Source organism: Aphelocoma coerulescens, chromosome 3 (genome assembly GCF_041296385.1).
Source record: "Aphelocoma coerulescens isolate FSJ_1873_10779 chromosome 3, UR_Acoe_1.0, whole genome shotgun sequence".
NCBI classification, from domain to species: domain Eukaryota; kingdom Metazoa; phylum Chordata; class Aves; order Passeriformes; family Corvidae; genus Aphelocoma; species Aphelocoma coerulescens.
The window spans coordinates 90,714,219-90,728,621 of NC_091016.1; the positions used below are offsets into that span (position 1 = coordinate 90,714,219).

Here is a 14,403-nt window from a genome sequence, read left to right on the forward strand (position 1 = left end):
ACCCAATGAATTTGGTCAAAATATTTTTTAAAATTTGCAGGATGGTCACTTGGTGCAGGAACTTAAATATTTCATTTCAAATTCCAACATATTCTTGTTCCACTTGGAAGGCCTCTGTAAACAGTCCCAATTACTGCTAATTGATTTAAATCTCAGAACTCAGTAGGAAATCACAGATGTTATCTTCTCAGCAATGCACTGAGTTTCTCACAAAAAGATTTGGTGTAATTGCAAGATATCTTTTTGAGGTACAGGGATTATATAAATCTGTTCCGGTGAGAGCTGTTACACAGAAACCATTGATGTTAAGCTTGTAAGTCTGTTAAGGAAAATAACTTTATATTTGTTTTGAGACCTTCACCCTGTAGAAGACTGAAAAAAACCTCTAATGCTTTTTTTACTGCAAAGAGAAAAACTCCTTTTTTGGATGCCCATGAAAGATTTCAGAACCCTTTAAAAAGAAAGCTGACCATTTTCTTGAAAAGGTGGAAAAAGATGTGGCAGAAAGACCTAAAAAAAAATCTAGTCAGCAGAAAATAGGTCTCCCGAACTGATATGAAATGCTGAAGCTTAAGTTACAGGACAGAGAACAGAGGGAAAATGTTCTAGAAGTATTTGATTAAAAAAGAGTAAAAGTTGTCTGTGAACTTACACAATGAACATAAGTACATAAGCAGGATGCAATAACCACTTAAATGTAAATGGAGACAAGCTTCAGCAACCAAATTTCTTCTAGAATTAAAATGACCCTGCTCCCTTCCTCATCCATAGATACAACCTACAGACACTATCTGCTGGCTAATCCTCATCTTCATTTCCCTTCCTGTGGTGGTTATGATGAAGTTCTCTGTAGCAGAAGTGCTTTTTTCTGAAAGTTAAAGAAAAATTCAAAAAATTACAGCGCTAATCACATAAATTCTTTAATATCATTAAGAATTCAGTAATATCCCAAGCTGATGGGGATATCTTGCAGCAAGATGAAGTGCTGCAGACCAATTACTGGCAGGTTGCCCAGCAGGTGAATCAGGAGCTCAGCTTGTATGGCTTAAAGCTCTGGGGAATCTCTGGGCTGCAGATTATTTTTTTGCTGGGCATTCAAGACCTTCATGCTTGGTGGCTCTGGCGCAGCACAGACTAAAAGCAACAGCTGCCTGAAGACAGTGAGCTGGATAAAGCTGCAAATTGGAAATCAGGAGAATTGGGGACTTCTATGTGACTGCCATTTGCCCATGCCCCTGCATCCTGTTTGTAAAACAAAAACACTGTCTGTCCCCTGAGAAGCTTTCTGAACCCATTAGAATGTGCTGTATGTCAGGAAGGTGCTACTCACAGAGCCTCCGAGGGTTCCAGGCATGGCTCCCAACTCAGAAGTTGACAAAGGGAAAATCCCTTTCCTAGGGAGTAACAACAGCACAAAGGAATTTAAAGTGGCCACCCTTCCACAGCTGAGGTCATTTTTATGTCTGTACAGGTCCATCTGTCTGGCAGAGGTGTCTGTCCCCAAGTGCACTGGCCAGAAATGAGCAGCCTAGTGGGCAGACCGCCACTTGATAATTACACTCTGGCCTCAGTTAAAAGGACACTGCCTGGCTATGCTGGCAGGAGTAGGGGATGCTCTCTCCCTACAACTACCTGCCAGCCCATTCCAGGGCACAAAGCTTACTCTGCCTCTCGTTCCCACCCTGTTCTCTCTGAAACTCAACAAGACAGTAACAAAGCATCAGTTAATGATCATCTTCTGAGACATACAGGGTCAAAAAGTTGTGGAGCACTTTGTGAGTCATCCAGATCCAAGAGCCCACCTCAAGACTGGGCCAGCACCCACCAGTTCTGTCAGCCTGGCAGGGGGACAGCCGTTGTAAAGCAGGAACACAGGTAAGGGCTTTTAACAATGCCATCATCCTCTCTCTTCCAGCTTGCTCCTCAGCATTTGCTCCTCAGCATTTGCTCCTTGGCAAGTCTGCCAATCTTATGGACAAGGCCCCTGGTTTATTCTGTGGCCTGTTCCACAGGTGTTGCCTGGACTGGAAGAATTCCTCAGCCTCCATCTGTACTGTGCTCCAGTACTGATGTATGCTTTATATTGTGGCTTTCTTATATTATAATTTTAGGTTTGTGAACTGAATGAGATCCACTGTGTGTGTTGTGTTGCCTTCTTATCCATGCTCTTAAAAATACAGATGAGAAAGAAGAGATGGACAATACTTACACTAGGAAAAATCAGCCTGAGATTCCGAAGTAACATATTTGCCTGCGTTGTTACGTGAACATTTCAGAAGTGTTATCCTGCTGTTCTTTTAATGAGATTGCACTGGGGAAAAAAGGAGCAGGATGCAGGCGTGGTGAATGTGTCTAGCAAATCTTTAAATGCCTGAGCGGTGATGATAATGCGAGCATGGGTTTATTGCTCTGCATTTTAGAAATACATTTTAAAATCTTCCAATTTTACTAGGCATTTATTTGCATACAGGCACTTCTACCTCTACTTTTTGTAATTTTATTGCCACTGTAATAGAGATTTGGAAATCAAATGCACTTCACTATATTTCAAGGCTCTTCCTGTGCTACTGGGTGATATCTGATTTATGAAAAGAAGGCACTATTTGCCCTACCCTCTGTGTGTCTGATGGAAAAATACAGTAAATTGAGATTAATATATCCATTACTTGTGCATGTGGATGGATACAAGGGAGATGCAGGTTTCAGTCTCATAGAGGTTTTTTTCTCTTGCCTTATGTAAGGCTGAAACAAATTATTGGGTTTCTTTCATCTTAACTCCTCCAGTCTCATGCTGGGTGCTGATAACGGGATGGTAGGTTTATTTGCTATAGAGTCTTCCTTGAGATTGTTTCAATTGCGTCTTAGTCCTTTGAACCTGTCTGTCGTTCCTGACTTCAAATTAAACAGAGGATGGGAAGGGAGGAGCTGGCCTCTCTTTCTCCACTGAACTGGCTACTGTCATTATACAGCTTCCTTTTAGGCTCCCTGACAGTCCTAGCTCTGTTTTTTAGAAAATTTCTTTCCAGTCAGTATGTTTTCACTAATTGGAGGCATTATTCTTAGAAGAAACTCAGCTCTAATTATTTCTGTAAGTTATATGTCCATTTTAACTTGAAAGTGGCACTTGAGGTCAAACCCTCTCCCCCACTGCTTCCCCAGAAGCCTACTGTAGGAGGTATTGAGGTGGCCTCTATGGAAAAGCCTCAGCATTCTGGGATTAAATTGGTGCATGAGAAGGGAAAGCTATTGTTTTCCATCCTTGCCAGCCTCCTCTGGGAGCAGCAATATTTGGTGCTGAGCCACAGCCTACAAGAGGACTCTCTTCTCAATTTATTTTTGGTTACTGTACAATACTGGATATAATTTCATTACCTATTTGCCTTAAGTCAAACTCTGATTACCTGACTTGAAATGTTATTGTGTGGTTACTGAAAGAGTTATTTTTGAAATCATATTTAAGCATTGGAAAGAGAGCTGAACAAGCTGCAAAGAGAATATTATGTTGCTAAAAACTGAAAAAGGGTGTTGATGGAAGATAATGTCTTATAGAAAGCTGGATAGACTAAAAAATAACCCTGCTACATCTGGATGCTGTTTTTTTCATGGCATTAGATAGCTATTACAGAACTCTATGCTGTCTTTCCCACTGGGAAACAAGAGCTAAAAGAAGCAAATTTTTAGCTATTTTTGCATTTCATTAACAAACGGTCTTACTTGAAAATGCAGTTTTCTAGATCTTGGCAGTAGTGAGATGCCTGTAGGCAGGAGCACAAGTCTCCTCCTGAAGATCTGTGTGGATGGATATTAACCCCATGAAATTCTAAGCATACCTGGCCACGTACTGTAGGATGAGTGCTGGTAATGATGCTGCTCAAAATACTCTCCCTGAGAACCATACAATTTCAGCATAGCAAACTGCAGTCTCCTATTGTCAGACTTGCTGACTGTCTTCCAGATGAGCCCAATACTAAAGAAAAAGTAATATCCAGCTTATTTTCAAACTCCTGTAGCTCCTTAGGCCTTGTAACAACATTATTCTCAACTCTGAGAATGATTTTAATCTACCCTTAAGATACCAGCGGCTGAAAGTAATCGTGTAAACATTGTTATACACCTTTCCTTCTCCCAGTGATTTGCAAGGGGTACAGTTATTGCAAGCAGGGAGTGGGTGCTGGGGCGTTCATACCCCCTGGTGCATGGTCCTGGGTCACATCCCAGCGCTGCTGCTGGGGGGGACATGGCATGCGAGGAGCACGCCCGTGGGTCCTGCTCTTCTGCAGATGTTTCTAATATTAGATTTGTGTTATTGATCTCTGCTCTCCCTGGAGCCAGGAAAAAGCCTCCTGCAAGAAGGCAGTGAGGAAAGTAAGGCAAAAACCTAAAGAACTGACTTATGTTTGCTGTTAAAGAGCACTGCAAAATGCTTGCTGTGCAGCTTAGATGATCTGCAGGAGTGATGAATATCACACTGGCATGGGTGTTATGCAACAGTTATGTCTTTGTTTTTGCTCTTAAAATGAACAAATTTGGATTATAGAGAAAGACATGACGTTCTGAGGCATTGTGCTAACTGAATTTCTCCCCAAATGTGTGCAAGTTTAATGGAATATATCCCTCAAGCAAACTTGCATCATCCAGTGATGAAAAGGTCTAATAAAGTTTAAGTTTACACTACCAGTCTAAAAGCAGAAGTTTGTGAAAGGCCACTGAAAGCAAGAATGGTGTTCACCTACAACATTGTGATTAAATATTAAAGGTCATGTTCTAGGCTTGACCGACTCCAGCGTGTTCCCTTGTCACCATCAGTCCCGCATGAGCACAGTGCCACATGTAACACCATGCACAAGCAAGCATGCAAGGAGACCACAGTGGAGACCTGCAAGATGTCAGCCTGAGCTGTGTAGTTCAGTGCTTCCAGCCTGTGGTCCCAGTGGGAGGATGCAGAGGACATTATTGCTCACATTTCTGTCCCGGCTGTTAAGTCCCTGGTGCAGCAGTACTCATACTGGATAGTGCACATCAGAAATCTTGGGGTTTTTAGTGTTAAAATATCAGAAACCTCTTTAACTTTTGACTAAGCCTTGGTTGATGTTAGTACAACTCTCCTGGAATCAACAGAAAACACCGTCTCTGAAGAGTTCAGGTGGATTCAGAAGAGAATTAACCTCTCTGGGACTGCAAAGAGACTTCCTTGGACTTTGGCTTATGGCATGGTGTGTCTGGCTCTGAGATCCTAATACTGGACTCAAAATGATACAGTGGGTAGACAGGATATGAAGTCACTGTATGGGTTCAGATTTGTTCCAGAAAAGTTGGATGGGCTAACTTTGTACTGAGAAGCTTTACACAAGATCAGGTTTCAGCTGTACTCTGCAGCCACTGCTCCTGATTCTATAAAATTGGAATAAATCCCTTGCTGTTTGCGGAGGTTGTTCAACAGAAATATGACCATCTGCCTGTGCCTGCTGTGGATCTTCTTTGTACTGCTGAGTAACCTGATAATACATTGATAAGCACTAGTGATCTCAGAGGTATGAGCTTGAGATTAAAAAAACATCTTGAAATAGTTAAATATTTTCCTTAGCACTAGCTCGACTCCTATTGTTTCAGATACCCACTTGAAAAAGGCCGGGGGAGCATTAAAAACTAAAGGGAAAGAGTCAACCCAGATTTCTTCTGTGTGATTATCTTGCAAGTTTGTGAGAAAATGATGCCTTGTACCTTCCTCTCTTCTCCTTGATACACAGATGAATCATTAAGACTTTGCTAGTTGTCATACATGAAATCCCTATTTGTGCTTGGTCTTTGCATATTAAGTGCCTTAATTAATTTGAGCTTAATATTTTTAAATTGAATGTTAAAATCAATCCATCAGTCCAGGTACAATAATCAAGCTTTTATGGTCTTCCTGTGTTTACTGTATACCTTTACAAGTGTTTTAAGATGTGTGGAATGTATTTTTTTGTTTTACTTGTATCTTGGTTTCAAGGCAGATTTTAAAAAAACCCCAGTTGCAACAAACAGCCCAGCCCCCCATAAGCACATGACCCTTATCTCAACTAATATCACCCCTCTGACCAGGAGGAGCCATTGGTGGACAGAGGTGGTCTGTCAAGGGGAAAACACCAACCGCCTTGAACCAGGGGGGTGGACTGTGGGCGGACTGTGGGCGGACTGTGGGCGGAGCAAAAGCTATAAAGGGAGCAAAAGAAAGACACGTGTCTCATTTTTTCCCTTCCTCTCCAGCTTGCTAAGGCAGTGCTGGAGAAGCCTACCCCTTTCTAGGGGCTTTTTAGAAATAGATTTCTTTTTGACCAACCTAAACTGCAAGTTTATTTTTTTTCTCTACCTGAGGTTCAGAGCTGTCTTAAGCCTAAAGTTCCTGAATCCCTGCGCTCCTGGGGCATATCTCTCGAGCCATCTGGATCCCAAATTTTTATATTTTGTTAGTTTTTTGCAATTTTTCAACTTTTTTTTTTTGTTTTAATAAATTGTTTTAATTTCTACAAAGAGTTGTCTCATTCCTCACAACTCTTTTGGGGGCTCTCCGGGATCCTATTTTTGCCCTAAAATCCAGGTATTTTGGTTAATTTTACTATTTTTGAATTTTTGCGATTTTTTTGGTTTTTCTCCTTGGATTTTCTGGGCTCCCACAAGGATTACTGCAGCAGAGAAAGGACACCTCCGGTGGAGAAAGACTTGTGGTAAGGCTTGAACCCTTCTTAAAGGGAACTTAGTTAGGGACTTACCCTTTTTAAGGGCTATTAGTTTTTGGGGAACCTCCGAGTGGAATTCCTTTTGTGAGAGAGTGTGTGGGGGGTTGGCCGCCCCCAGTGTGTGTGTGAGTGTGCTTGAAAGGGTTCATTTTTAAGGGCACCACGAGGGATCACCCCTTTAGAGACACAGAGGGGAAGATCGAGTGTGGTGATCAGCCTTTCTGGGGGGAGGTTTCCACGTTTTAGGGGTGTGCGCAGCCCCAAATTCATTTTTATTAGTGTCTCAGTCTCCTCGGGTCTAGAACTGAGGAGAAACCTCATTTTAAACCCCTCTCTTTTTCTTTTCGCCGCGTGGTCGGCGGCCATTTTGAAATTTCGGGCCGCCGCGTGGTCGGCGGCCATTTTGAAATTTCGCGCCGCCGCGTGGTCAGCCGCCATTTTGAAATTTCGGGCCGCCACGTGGTCGGCCGCCATTTTGTGTCCTTTTAATTTGAACTGCACCCCTTTGCCGTTTTAAGTGCATGTGTGAACTTGTTTTAGCTGCACTCTTGTGGTCAGTGCTATCTAGCACCTTTATACTTCCTGTTAGTTTGGAGTGTTTGGGTTATTGGATTGTAGTTGTAATTTGCTTTATCTGCTTTAATCATAAGACACTACTTTGATATTTTGAATTACTGCTTGTGTTATTCATTATAATCTTTTTCCTTTAATTTGGTTATAAATATTTTAATCTATCTCTCCTTTGCTAATAAAGACAACTCTTGTTTCTTAAATTTTAAGTATATATGTATAAAACTATCTAAATTTCAGTCATACTTTAACCAATTTAAATATTCACTAATTATTCTTTTTATAATTAAAATTAATATTTCTTGCACCATATTTGTTTCTCACCAGCCTGCCATATTTAATTTTTTTCCCACAGATTCGCCATCATATATCTACTAACCCTGCTTGCTTTTCTCTACATTAGTTGTATTGTATTTTATGCTTATAACTTTATTATCATTTTTTTATTGTGATAGTGTATTGAATTTAGGTTATTTTGTAATATTATTTCCTTATGCAATATTTTAATTGTTTTATATAATACAATACTTTGGTTTATTTAATTAGAAAAAAAAAAAAAAAAAAAAAAAAAATTTTTTTCTTCTGCACTAGCTGCTTGTTTGCTTCCCAGTAACAAAATGGGACAAGCGAATAGCAAAAAGAAAGACCTAATGAAGAAATACAAAATCTTCCCAGACAGTCCGTTAGGGCAAATGCTCCTAAAGTGGGAAGAAAATCTTTTAACTAAAGAAAAAGACCAGTGTCAAATGATTAGGTACTGTGTTTTTAAGTGGCCAAAACATAAAATTAACAAAGATGGGCTCAGATGGCCCAAGTATGGGTCTTCTGAAAAATGGCTTTGTGAGGCTTTGCATTCTTATGTACATTACAAAGCTCCAAAACATTCTGATGAATTAGACTATGCTAAAATTTGGTTAAATTATTGGCAAAAACAAAATGAAGACCAAAGCAAAAAAATAGAATTGGAAGAGGAAACTAAATCTAATTCAATTGGACTTAATAAAAATCCAAACCAAATTTTTTCCATTGCAGAAGAACACAAACAGAAAGAAAAACAAAAACCTAAATTAAATAAACCAAAGTGGGACCCCCTAGACTACCTTCCTCCAGTAACTCCTCCAGAAAGGAGGGTCCAAATTGAACAAGAAAGGGTCCTTCCTTCATCAAGCCACCCAATCGAAAGGGACTCAGAAAATGAGAATGAAAGTGAAAAAGAAAATTCTGTTCCTTCCTGCTCTCACAAAAAGACAACCGGACAAAGGATTTTTTCTAGCCAGGATGGCCCAGCATCTTGCACTAGAAAGAAATCATTTAAAACACCTGACTGTCCCACCTGCCTGAGCACTCCCCATGAGTCTAAAATTTTACCTCTTAGGGAGGTACCCATGGGAAATGCTCAAGGAGGAATTGGTTATGTAGTTGTACCTCTAGCTTCATCTGAGGTACGGGAATTTAAAAAAGAAATGAAAAGTCTGATGGCTGACCCCATTGGTCTAGCTGACCAATTTGATCAATTCCTCGGCCCTAATATTTATAATTGGGGAGAGATACAATCCATCCTTCACTCCTTATTCACCATTGAGGAAAGAAAATTGATTAGAGCTGCAGGAGTGACAGTCTGGGACAGAGAAAATAATTCTAATCAGGGCCCAATTGGAGAACAAAAATTACCACTGACAGACCCTGAATGGAACCCAAATTCAGAAGAGGGCAGGAGGAACATGAAAGACTACAGAAATTTAATTATAAAAGGGATTAGAGAAGCTGTTCCTCGAGTTAATAATATGAAAAAAGCATTTTGTGGGGAACAGGAAAAGGATGAGTCCCCAACAGCTTGGATGGCTCGGTTAAGGAATAACATTCAACTTTATTCTGTCATTGACTTAGACAGTGAGGGAGGCAAAACTATGCTAAAGGTACATTTTGTGCTTCACTCCTGGCCTGACATCAGGAAAAAATTAGAAAAATTGGAAAAATGGCCAGAGAGGGAACTAGATGAATTACTGGAGGAAGCCCAAAAAGTCTTTGTTAGGAGGGATGAAGAGAGGATGAAGGCTAAAAGCCGAATAATGAATAACAGTACTAATGCTCCAATCCACAACCCTCCTACACAAAGAACTTCCCAAAGGGGCATCCCACAACAGCAAACCCAAATCTGCTCTCAGCAACAGCCACAGGTTTGTGTTTGCAATAAACAACCTAACCCAATTGTTCAAAGACCTGAGAGGTTAATTTGCACATACTGTAATAAACCAGGCCACGGGCAGTGGTACTGTTTTAAAAAGCAGAGAGATCAAGGAGTCCTTCAAATGGAGGGACAAATTTTGAACAACTGAAGGGGTCAGGGGCTTTATTCTCTGGGGCAAAAACATCTTAAAGAGCCCTTGATAAAATTAGAAGCTGGACCCCAGAGACAACAAGTGGAGTTTTTAGTGGACACAGGTGCTGAAAGAACCTGTGTCACTGAAACACCTCCAGGATGTTTTATTTCTCAAGATACATTAGATATATATGGTGCTAATGGTGAAAGCTTTGCTGTTCCTGTAATTAAAAATGTAATCCTTTCCATACAAGGACGTACCCATACAGGGGATGTGCTATACCTACCTCAAGCTGGGATCAATCTTTTAGGACGTGACTTCCAAATACCTCTGAGGGTTGGGGTGGTACCGCAGGGTGGAAAAATGACCATTAAATTGTTTGTGTTATCTTTAGTAGATGAGCAACACATTGACCCGGTGGTGTGGGCCAAACCTGGCAACAGGGGAAAAATGGACATCACACCTCTAACAATTGAGTTGCTCCCAAATAGCCAGCCAGTACGTGTACCACAATATCCCCTCTCCAAGGACAAAAGAAAGGGCCTGAAGCCTGTTATCATGGACTTATTACAAGATGGAATTCTTGAGACCTGCAAATCCAGTTACAACACTCCAATTTTGGCTGTCCAGAAACCAGATAAGTCATTCCGGCTTGTACAAGATCTGCGTGAGGTCAATAAGAGAGTCCAAACCAGTACCCACTGGTGCAGGACCCCTATACACTCCTGAGTCGGGTACCCCCAGCACATGCCTGGTTCTCTGTTATTGACCTTAAAGATGCTTTCTGGTCATGTCCTCTAGATTCTCATTGCAGAGACATCTTTGCATTTACCTGGGAGGATCCAGACACTGGACGGAAGCAGCAGCTGCGCTGGACTCGCCTGCCTCAAGGTTACACCGAGTCACCCACACTCTTTGGCCAAGCGCTAGAAGATTTGCTAAGTTCCTTTTCTCCACCCGAAGGGATTCAGGTAACTCAGTACGTAGACGACCTGCTCCTCTCTGGGGAACAGGAGTCTACGGTAAGAACTGCTACAATTCAGTTACTGAATTTTCTAGGGAGGAACGGGCTGAGGGTGTCAAAACCTAAATTACAATTTGTGCTACAGGAGGTGAAGTATTTGGGACATCTAATTGGCCATGGCACAAAAAAACTCAGTGCTGAAAGAGTAGAAGGAATCCTAAATCTACCACCTCCAACTTCAAAACGAGAAATCCGGCAATTATTAGGCCTATTTGGATACTGCAGACTGTGGATTGATCAGTATTCACAATCTGCCAAATTTTTATATGAAAAACTAATAGAAGAAGAACCTTTTAATTGGACTAATTCAGACACACAAAAATTACAAAATCTGAAAGAGAAATTAACAAAAGCACCTGTTTTAAGCCTTCCTTCACTAGAAAAACCCTTCGATCTATTTGTTAATGTGGAGAAGGGAATTGCCTATGGCGTCTTGACCCAGGAGTGGGGAGGAGTCAGGAAGCCAGTGGCTTTTCTTTCCAAATTACTGGATCCAGTGTCCAGAGGATGGCCCGTCTGCATCCAGTCCATCGCCGCAGCAGCTGTTCTGGTCTCGGAGAGTCAAAAACTCATTTTTGGTGGAGACTTGACAGTGCATACACCACACTCAATCAAAACCATTTTAGCTCACAGGGCTGCAGAGTGGTTAACTGACCCAAGAATAGTCAAATATGAAGCCATTCTCATGCACTCAGACCACCTGAGGTTAGTTGTGTGTACACACCAAAATCCAGCTCAATTTCTTTATGGGACCCCATCAGAAAAAGAAATTGAACACAATTGCATTGAGATAATTGATATCCAAACAAAAGTCAGAGAGGACCTGGTGGACTGTCCCCTCAATGAAGGGGAAATCCTCTTCATTGACGGGTCATCTCGAGTGGTGGATGGAAAGCGATGCTCTGGCTATTCAGTGGTCGATGGACACCAAATGTGTGTGCTAGAAAAGGGCAGATTGCCACCAACCTGGTCAGCTCAGGTCTGTGAGCTCTATGCCCTAGAAAAAGCACTCCACCGACTAGCAGGAAGCATCGGGACCATTTACACTGACTCCAGATACGCTTATGGCGTAGTCCACACCTTTGGAAAAATCTGGTCCGAAAGGGGGTTCCTAAACACCAAAGGGAAAGATATCCTACATAAGGAATTGATCCTAAAAATTCTAAAAGCACTGCAACTGCCTCAGGTGATCTCAGTGGTGCATATTCCAGGTCATCAATCGGGAACCACAAAAGAAGCTCGGGGGAACAACCTAGCAGACTTGGCAGCAAAAGAAGCAGCAGTGGAAGAAGAGGTAAAAGTGATGGAAGTAAACCAACTTCCAACTAACACCACCACATCTGACACTATTCCACAAACTAACATTTTACCCACGCCCATTTTTACTGATCAGGAAAAACAGAAATTAGTTTTAATTGGTGCCAATGAGGATTCTCAAGGCCGCTGGTATTTACCAGATAAACGCCAAATTTTAAACAAAAATTTAACCCGAGAAATTCTACAAAATATCCACCAAAGCAATCATTGGGGTTCAAAGGCTCTGGCGGATCACTATCTCAGAACCTTTGGATGCACTGGTGTTTATGAAATAGCCAACCAAATAACCCGGGACTGTGTAATCTGTCAAAAGGTTAACAAAAAGGTAATGAAAAAGAACACTGGCGGAGGAATTGAATTAGCAATCAGGCCTTTCCAAAACATTCAAATTGACTTTACAGAAATGCCTCCTGTCCAGAGGTGGAAATACCTATTGGTAATCGTTGATCACCTTACCCACTGGGTGGAAGCTATTCCAACTGTCAATGCAACAGCCCAGACAGTGAGTAAGGTGATCCTCGAGCAAATTATCCCCCGTTATGGGATAGTCCACCGCATAGATTCAGATCGAGGTACTCATTTTACCTCCCAAATTGTACAACAATTGGCTCAGCAATTAGGAACAAATTGGAGATTACACACCCCGTGGCATCCACAGAGCTCTGGGAGAGTGGAACGGATGAACCAAACAATCAAGAACACCCTCACAAAATTAATGCTGGAAACAAAATGGACCTGGGTAAAATGCCTTCCACTTGCTCTTCTTAGAATTAGGACACAGCCAAGATCTGATTTGGGTTGTTCACCATATGAGATGTTGTATGGATTACCCTACCTTGCTACACCACAAGAGTTGAATGTGAAAGAGTGTGGAAACTCCAATGTACAACAATATGTACAGATAATTGCCAAAAATCTAGAGTTGCTAAGGGAAAGAGGTTTTCTACCACAAACTCCCCCACTTGATTTTAATTTACATCACATCAATCCAGGTGACTGGGTGTTAATAAAATCCTAGAAAGAAAAGTCATTAACCCCATCCTGGGAAGGTCCATTTCAGGTCCAGCTAACCACTGAAACAGCTGTCCGGACATTTGAAAAGGGCTGGACGCATGTCAAGAGGGTGAAGGGTCCAGTAACACCACCAATTGAAGAGAAGAAACCTCCAGACAAACCATCAAACTAAACACCCTGTTTGAAAGCTCCACTCAGCATCCCTCACTCCAAGTTAATAAAATCCTGTACTCCCAGTTCTTCCCCAGTTATACCTCAGTAATAAGTGCTAGCTACAAGTTGTTAAACTAAGTTGAAAATATTTTGCTGTTAATTCTGTTCTTTGTTATTCCCTTTTACAGATTCTGCCTTCACACAACCTTATTGTCACATCAACTGTATAGTAAGGCTCCATTTGAAGCCAGCATTCTCTTCCAATAACAGTCCAATCAGACTCCAAAATTACGGGCACGATAACTCTAATCTTTGACAAGGCCAACCCTAAAATAACCATGAGTTTCCAGAAGCCTGAGGTCACTGAAGAACCATCTGAAGGTGAGATGCCTAAAGAAAGGACGAAAGAAGCAAAGATGACAAGCCCCACCAGCAGAGGCAACCCAAATGCTGACAGCTCCTCTCGGGTATGCCTAAAGGGGAAAGTGAGCAACATCCTGCTACTGAGTGTCATCTGTCTCTGGGTCCTCTGGCCTCCCTTTACACAAGCAGCCGACAGCCGCTGTAACAGATGTTACAAGACTGTGTACCAGGCAGAAAGAGGCTCATTTCAAATTCGACACTTTTTCCGAGCACATACTTATGTTAATCCATCTTGTTACAACATAACAAGGTTGAGTATCTGCTCAGAAAAAGGTCACAAGTACTGGATTGGCAAAAACATTGGCACCCAAATACATAAGCAGAAGGGAGAGTGCCCCTCCCAAGACGATTGGCTCTGTTTCAATTTTAGATACATAACCAAGACAGAAGATTTGTTAAAAAGAAAGACCTATGACACTGACCTGATCCAAGAGGTGGTCATAGAAGAAAAGGAAAAACAAAAAGAAAACAATCCTTTGATGTCAAGGAAAAACTTGTTTATTGACCTGGCAGAAAGGATTGGACAACAGCTAAATTTAACAAATTGCTGGGTGTGCGGAGGAACTTTAGAATCGGAGAGTTGGCCTTGGCGGGGAGTCAGTCTTGGACCCCCCGATTTACTCCGACTGAGTAATCTCTCCCCCACAACCAGACATGACAATGAAACCTGGCTGCTAAGCAATACTGTTATTGGAGAAGAATGCATCTGGAGGAAAGGAAGAAAATTTTTAAAAGAAGTTGGTGAGACAATATGCAAAAGGTACCTGGTAACTGATGGGCAAAAACATTGGTGGATACCTCAAGAACCAGATGTATTCTGGTCTGCAGAAAAGGTTAAAAACAAAAATTGCATTTTGAATCCTGT

The 14,403-nt window shown here is 41.5% G+C and overlaps 1 long non-coding RNA gene across 1 annotated transcript; it reads left to right on the forward strand.

The window, feature by feature from the left end:
* Positions 1–6,499: 6,499 nt before the first annotated feature.
* On the forward strand, positions 6,500–11,968 carry LOC138108498 (uncharacterized). The gene is made up of 3 exons (XR_011149988.1): positions 6,500–6,704; positions 10,002–10,105; positions 11,843–11,968. It is a non-coding gene; the product is annotated as an uncharacterized lncRNA (long non-coding RNA).
* The last annotated feature ends 2,435 nt before the right edge of the window (positions 11,969–14,403 follow it).